Raw genomic sequence first — 8,406 nt, 5'->3', positions numbered from 1 at the left:
TTTAATTCTTTCTAATTTACCACTTTTTACATTCTCTCAAATTATTTAAAATGCAGTGTTGGATAGAAAGAAGCACCTTTAAATGAGGCTCTTAATTACTTACACTGTTGGGTTGTTTAAATTGTTAATGCTGAGAAGTGTTAGGACAAAAAGTAAAATTTTTCTCCCAGTATAATTCATGCATGCTTAAGTCAGCGTACAGAAAACAGAACTCTTGACGTTTGATAACCAAATGGAGTTTCTACAATGCAAGTATTATTTTATTTCCTTCCTTACACCAAAAAAACTCTTCTTTTGATAAGAAGTATTAACATTTTCAATAGTATGCCTACTTTTTGTAAAACCTCTATTTCCAAACAACTTTAGTTTGGACACGCATACAATATGACATCTTTTGATATGAAAATGCCCATACAGTCCTCACTCACATTCATTAACATATCCATCATTGCTGAAAGTTTCCTTCAGCTCTTTGGTAATTCCCCACCATGTTTCTTTTCTTCCATGCTCCCCCTATATCTGAGGCCACCCTGGTCACTATATATGAGTTTGCCTTTCCTAGAATTGTATGTGTACAGAAACAAACAATACGTAGTCCCTTTTATCTAATTTCTTTCCCTCAGCTTCATTATTCTGAGAGACATCCATGTCATAGTGTGTATCAATAGTTCATTCCTTTTTATGGCTAACTACTATCTCATTGTCTGAATGAACATACCATAGTTTTTGCTTGTTGATGGACATGTGGGTGGTTTCTAGTTTTGGCTATTGCAAATAGAACTTCTGTGAACATTTGTGTACAAGTTTCTATGTGAACATATGTTTTTCTTTTTCTTGGGTAAATATCTAGGAATAGAATGACTAGATCATATGGGAGATTTCTTTTTAAAGAAAGTCCCAAGTTTGCAAAGTGGTCAATCATCTAAATTCTCACCAGCAGTGAATTAGAAGTCTCATTTGCATTGATATTTTGATCTCCTATTTCAAGCCATAATTAATTCTAGGACACCTTTTAATCCAGCAAACCACTTTGAGACCACTTTGCAACATTCAGTCAGGTTTGTGAAAGCACCTCTTGCTCATTTTCTCAAGTCTCTATAATTTGAGAACCCTGGAAAAATTTATGCCAAATTTGAATGCCATTACAATGTCAGGAAGTAAATTATACACCTAAATTAAAATTTTAAGGAATCTTTGTTTAAAGAAAGACCAGAGAAATACTCATCAATGGATAGGAAAGATGATGGCTATTTAGGTTTGATACACACATTTTATCAGATACTACTAAGAAACCAATGGCTGTGCTATTTTGGGAACCAAGATTAACATCCTCCCAATCATTTACATTTTGTGTTGTTCTAAATTTATCAGGTTTTGTTTGGTCAGATAGCAATAATTAGGATTGACTACTTCTGAAAGAATCTTCTCTGCTTCCCACTAGGTAGAATTATCCTAAATTAAAAATATGATACCCATGAGATACATATGAGTCCTGCAGTCTCACTGATAACGTCAGATATATTTGGGAGAAGGTATTTATGATTCTGAGTTAGATAAGATTAGGTTAGAATTGGATATAGAGAGGATATAGCCAACATTCTTAGCAGTGGGATCAGCACTGTTTTGCTTAATCAATCACAAAACCCATTCATATTTGAGAACCTCCACATCAGAATTCAAATATTTTGGTTTTTCCTCTCTTTCCTTCTCTCCCATTCAATTATTTGTATTAAGTCAAGGATTGCATCAATTCCATCCCAAACTGTATTAATACTGTTTTACTAAGGATCTTTAGACATTTCTTAAGGTCTTTTTGTTCCCTAATAGTTAGTTTTTTCAGCCAGAAAGTACTTCCTAAGAAAAACAAAGTCTCCTGGACCATCCTATGTGAGACATTGAAGTGACTGACATGCTAAAACAGAGTTTGTTTAGAGTAATTATCAAAGGACAATCTCATGTAGAGTATGAGACGTTCAGTAGATAACAGTTGTTCTTAAGAAGTTTCCTGTTTCCACCTTGGTAGTTTTTCCTGGAGTATAGAAATATCTACACTAAATAGGATGGAACTTATAGACATATGAAGACTTGGTATTTATTAAAGATTAAAATTGTCCCTTAGTCTAATTTATTGCTTTTGAATCATAGAAGGGAGCACGCCCATAGGCAAGCTTTGGGGCATTTAAATAGTGCTTGTATTAGATTTTCCCTTATTCATTTAAAACATTGGCATCTGTATCACAGGCTTTCTATTCATATCCGTCTCTGCCATCATCCTGCCTGGCTTTAGCATACACATGGAAGGAATAGCTAAGAGCATGACCTTTCAACTTAGGGCACCTCTCATCTTCGGTCACCATCTCTTCCTCAATATCTGAGCCACAGGCTCCCATGAACATACCACTGGCCCTAGGTAGGAGCATAAACAGCTTCACCTACAAGCTCATTAATTCAAATATACTACTCTAACATCACAATCTCCTTTCTTCCCAGTGAGCTGACCACTCTGATCACTCTTTGACCTCATCAGAACCTTCAGTCCACGGATTGTCTATTTTCTTCCAATTCATTGACCCCTGCCTTTCTTCGCTTTCTACCATCTTACACACATTAAATTCTCCTCCACATTTAACATTTTGTTTCACCTATCTGGAAAAACCCTATTGAAGATGAACCTGGTACACATATTTTCTGCATTTACATCTGAATCATAGAGCACTCTTGGAGAATGTCATACAATAAGAATTATTGGTTTCACAGCCCATTTTTGACAATGGCTTCAAATGGACTCTCAACACGGCCTGCCATTTTCTTAGGCCAACATGCTTCTGCACTACACTGGTGGAGGGATTGATCTTAAGTGGAAAGAGAAATGGCTTCTTTGTTATAATGGGAGGCACTATGCTAGGATGGGTGAAGCTATAGATATTTTTGTAAGTTGGCAAAGTGAAGATTAAATCAAAATGGCTTCTTACTTTTTTTTAGAAGGATAACCATCCCATAAGTAAGGGATAAGCATTAGCTAAACCACAGATGATTTTATATGTCAGATTAGTTTTTTCTGCAAAGAAAGATCATTGACATCATTTTCTATCTGTCTGTAATAAATTGTTCTGCATAACAGGTTAATTGAGAAATTTTTGTTTAAGTTTTTATCATAAATATTTGTTGAAGCATGCAGTTTCATGTCTCAAAGAAGTATTTTGACAAATGAGGAATAGCAATAGCAGATACAGTAAGCTGGAAAATTGAAGTTTTGAGCTCTTTCCTTCCAATTCATCTCTTAACTGATAGTCCTAAAACATCATTTTGATCATATCACTTCTCTTCTATAAATATACCATGGGTCCCATTGCCTGCTATATCATGTTTCAAAACAATGAAACATGGTTGTTGAAGCCATCCATATTTGATCCCACTCAACCTATTCAACATTATATTTTTCCATATGTAACCTTATTCTAAATGCTTCTGGTCCAGTCTATTACCTGTCCCCTAATTATCTCCCACTATGTCTCTCTCTTTATGAATCTATACTGGCCAGCTTGACTTGGGAGCTGAGTAGCAACAAACAGGTAGTAATAGGTAGAGAGGGAATTTTCCCATCCAAAACCAGCTAATTCATAATTATGAGGTAGAATCAGCCCATGACCTTAAACATAACATCTGGGAAGATGAATGTGGATATGGTAAAGAAGAGAACATGGTTTGGGTACCTGGGTGGCTCCATTGGTTAAGTGCCTGTCTTCAGCTCAAGGCACGATCTTAGGGTCCTGGGATCGAACCCTCAGTAGGGAGCTTCTCCCTCTCCCTCTGCCTGCTGCTCCCCCCTGCTTATGCTCTCTCACTCTGTCAAATAAATAAATAAAATCTTAAAAAAAAAAAGGAGAGAGAACATGGTTATACTAAGAAAGAGTTTCCAGAGCTGAATTCCAGAGAGGTCATCAAGATTGGCCATAATAATAATTTAAGCTATCACATATTTTGCTCTGTGGTCATTCCCTTTGGGCTAGAGGTAATGATTTTCAGGTCAGCCTGAAGGAAAAAGATACGAAATTCTCAACCCCTAAATTGAAAATATCATGGTCTATTTCTCAGTAGTAATAGAGGAAATAGAGAAAAGTTTGAAAGTGAGACGCTTATATCCACACCTCCCTAACCTATCTTCCATCCCTTCACTCCTACCCACAGACTTAAAAAAACAAAACAAAACAACAACACAAACAAAACAGCTTTCAAACTAAAGTGGAGCTGTGCTGGTAATGAGACAAGAAGGGTTAGAAGTGAGCCTGGGTGCTCAGCACCATTTATTCTACTCCCCTGGGAGAGGATTTTGTAAGGAGTAACACGATGAAATTTTGGTTTGCAGGTCCCATTCTTGTCTGCCATTAACAGCCTTACAGAGATGATGGAGAGAGGTGTTAGCAGCAGACTGTCCCCTGACAACCCCAGCTCTTCCAAGGACACCAGAAAAGTCTGGCAGAATCGTTGAATTTATGTATTGCCTTCAAGAAGGACATGGAAGAGTTGATGCAGGGCTGGTGAATCCCAAGAGGTCCAGAATTCAGGGAGAGAAGACTGTAAAAGATCTGATTTTGCCTGGTGACTAGACACGGGCCAAAGCGCAGACACCTCTGAAGAGGCTTGTCAGAGATGGGGACTGAAATGGTAGAGATTGACATACAGCAAGGCAGTTATATTTAGGGTGGGATGTCAGCGTGGGATTGGTACAGAGCCACCATGGGAAGGAGAGAAGCCCTTCGCACAGCCCTACAGCTGTTGCACAAACTGGTAGGAGGTTAGAATGAACTCCAGCAAGGTAAGGAGAATATCAGTTCTATCTTTGAAACTAACAATTATCACCCTTCACTGACTGAAAAATCCTGAATCTGGATTGAGTGTACCTGAAATTAACCAGATAAAGTTTCTGACTTCCCAGTGGAAAGTTAGGCTAAGGACACTTTTCAGTCATAATATAACTGAAGAAAAATTGCATTTTGGTACATATCAGTTTTATAAGCTGTCGTGTATATGAAATGCATTCTAGTTCCAACCAGACGCCTCAACTTTATTGAAACATTAGGGAAATGCGGGCTTAGCTGTAAAAACTCGTAGCATGACAGATTTAACATTTTGTTTCACCTATCTGGAAAAACAGCAATAATTAGGATTAACTAATTTTGTTGAAATGTGTCTTCCTCACCTGGCTCTGGTTTTCTGACGTGGGCCATACACATGGTGGCTTTCACCTCAAGGTACCCTAAAGGCAACCCTGGGCACTGACCTGAAGCTCCCTCTCCTTTGTTTTTCTAAATCTTACTCTCAGTGTGTCTTTCCTCTGCCCTAAGACCTCTTCTGTCTCTTTCTCAACATATCCTTAATGAATTCACTTTCTCTATACCTACTTCATTTTTAGTCTTTGCCTATGTTTTTGAAATGTATTAATGAATATCAATATGGAGTAGGAGCAGGAAAATACAAAGATGATACAACAGATTTAGATTCAGTCCCTCAGGGAAGGTCGATGAGTGGATATGAGCTATCTTAATAAAATGTAAGAAGTGATCTATTAGCATTATTGTCCAAGTGTGTAGTAATAGAGAAGATCACATGTATAATTCTGTCTAGTTAAATCGTAGAAGATTTTCACAAAAGGTAAAATTTTAGCTGGTTATAGATGGCTGAGTACAATTTCCAGGTCAATGAGAACGGAAAGGACATTCAAACAGTAATGCAAGTTATAAAAGTTATTTTAAAAAGTATAAAAGTTAGTAAAGCTATTATTAATTTTTTAATGTCAAAGAAGGAATATAACTTGTGATTTTAAGTATAAACCAACAAAGTGACAAAATAACAAATAAAGAAACTATGGAAAAACATTTAGGAGCACAGTGGAGCATTGGAGGTAGGATGACTGGATAGATTCGAGGGGGCAAATCAAAGAAAAGTCAAAGATGGAAGAGAGCTGAACCATTGGTGGGGAGAGTGATAGAACCCAGCTAGGCTTGGGAGTTCTAGAGTAAAGGAGACCTGGGTCTTGTTTCCCAGGAAGAAACCATGAAGGTCCCAATTATTTCCTATCCTTTTGTAGTATGGTGACAATACAGTAAGAATGATAGACAGCCTTGTTTAGATAGAGTGGCTATGACTAGGCAGCAAATTTCCCACAGTCCCTGTAGACAGTCCTAGACAGTCCCAGGGTGACTTTTCCTATGCCTTTGCAACTGGTGTGGGCATTATGGTAGAGAGAGAGAGAGCTGAGGAATTGAAAAGGGCTTATTATTTAAGATTATGGTAATGGAAGACTACAGCCAGAAGTAGATGGGCTGAAGGACTGAAACCACACGGGGATGGGGTCATCTCCATGGAGGTCAGCAAAGAAGACTGAAAATTGTCGGTATGATGCCAGCTAACTGATGGCCAAACATCTCCCCTAGATTCATGTTGAACCCCTAAATAGTGACCATAAAAATATATACTGTACTGAGGAGAAAGATTAGGTAGGAAAAATCCTGAACTAACTCTGTTTAACCACAGATGCCTGAATTTAGCCAGAACTGGCTAAGCCTTTGTTTTCTACTACGTGGAAAAATGAGAATTTGAAAGAGAAATTGTTAGAGTAAGAAAAAAAAAAAAAAACAACTACTTTTGTATAATGAATATGAGGCTTCAAAAGGGAACTCAATGTATATATTGCCAGAAACAGGTAAAGATCAATGTAAAAATAACTGACCTTTGGGAATAGGTCCAGAAGCATAATATTCATTGAACATAGTCAAACCTAGAGTTTGATTCATGAAGGCCACAGAGTTACTCAGAAGAGATCAAGGCATGTCTACTTTGAAAGACGGTCGGTCAGGTGTTAAAAGTTTTTATAGTGCTAGAATAGTCCATTAGACCTTGAACAGACAGGGGGCACTTCTGTTGCATTTCAGTCTTCCTCCCATTGGTAATGGGCATGAGTGGGGCATGACATGGATATGATGGAATTGAACAAAATCTCAGCTAGGGGCACCTGGCTGGCTCATTTGGTAGCGTGTACAACTCTTGAGCTCAGGATCATGAGTTTGAGGCCCATGTTAGGTATAGAGATTACTTAAAAAGAAAAAAAAAGACATATCTTAGCTGGAGGTGAAAGGAAATCAAGGGGGTTTTGGGTCAACTTTAGGCTCAGGATTCAAGTACCACTCCTAGCTTCACTAGTAACTAATAGCTGCAGGAAAGTCTCTGTTTCCTCACCTATAAAAGCTAAAGAGTTGATCCATGATGTTTCTTTAATTTTACGTGTTTGGGAATGTTAGGTAGGAGGCAATGTGTATAACAACGGACGTAAAAGTGTACGCTTTACTTTTCAGTAATTAAAAATCATGAATGGGACTGCTTTTATTTTCCATTTTCCCTTTGGGGCTCTAAATAAACAAACAGAAAAAGTCAGACATTTGGCATGCCTATATCCTTGACCTCTGGTCCAGGGAACACCTAAAATTTAGAATAATTAGAAAAAAACCCTTGGGGCGCCTGGGTGGCTCAGTTGGTTAAGCAACTGCCTTCGGCTCAGGTCATGATCCTGGAGTCCCAGGATCGAGTCCCGCATCGGGCTCCCTGCTCAGCAGGGAGTCTGCTTCTCCCTCTGACCTTCTTCCCTCTCATGCTCTCTCTCTACCATTCTCTCTCTCAATAAATAAATAAATAAATAAATAAATCTTAAAAAAAAAGAAAAAAACCCTCAAATTGAAAATAACCCTTAATTTATTTCAATGCCCACTCAATGTGATTTCTCCAAGATGAGAAAACAGTTGGAGCATAGTGGTGATTGTTTGTTTTCTAGTTTTAGACAATCTGGAAGTAAGGAGGTTAGCACACAGTGTTCATTAAATGTGTAATTCCTTCCTTATGCTGAAAAACTTTCCCCTCTTATCTGGATCCTCAATACTCTGTACCTTTCTAACTTCCTCACTTAAGTGATGTACTAATGGGCTTAGCTCTACGTGGAATTCCTCTGGCAATGTAGATGGTAAACTATACAGAGAGTAAACTCAGGGGCCTATTGACTTTGATAACAAAGTTCGAAAAAGGAGACCCTTCTTGGTGCTTTGCAAGCAACTACCTGTGTAAACACACACACTCAGGTGAATAGCACACTCATCAGAGGCCAGATGGATTAAATACCCTCTTAACTGTGGAAAAGAGGAGCAAATGAATGCAGAGGTGAACAAAATCTTGGAAATAAAAAAAGGAGAGCAACCAGGATGATAATGTTATATATAACTTCACTGTGGGGAGAACGTCACTTCTGTAGGTAGAATTTTTCTACCAGTGTGTTTTGATGACCAGTGCATACGGGGTTAGAAGAACATTTTGAAATTCATTTTCCTATCATCATTTACAAAATCATTCATTGTTGTGATA

The sequence above is a fragment of the Zalophus californianus genome, chromosome 2 (genome assembly GCF_009762305.2).
Source record: "Zalophus californianus isolate mZalCal1 chromosome 2, mZalCal1.pri.v2, whole genome shotgun sequence".
Taxonomy (NCBI): domain Eukaryota; kingdom Metazoa; phylum Chordata; class Mammalia; order Carnivora; family Otariidae; genus Zalophus; species Zalophus californianus.
The sequence above is the reverse complement of the archived record's forward strand: the minus strand, read 5'-3'. Positions refer to the sequence as shown.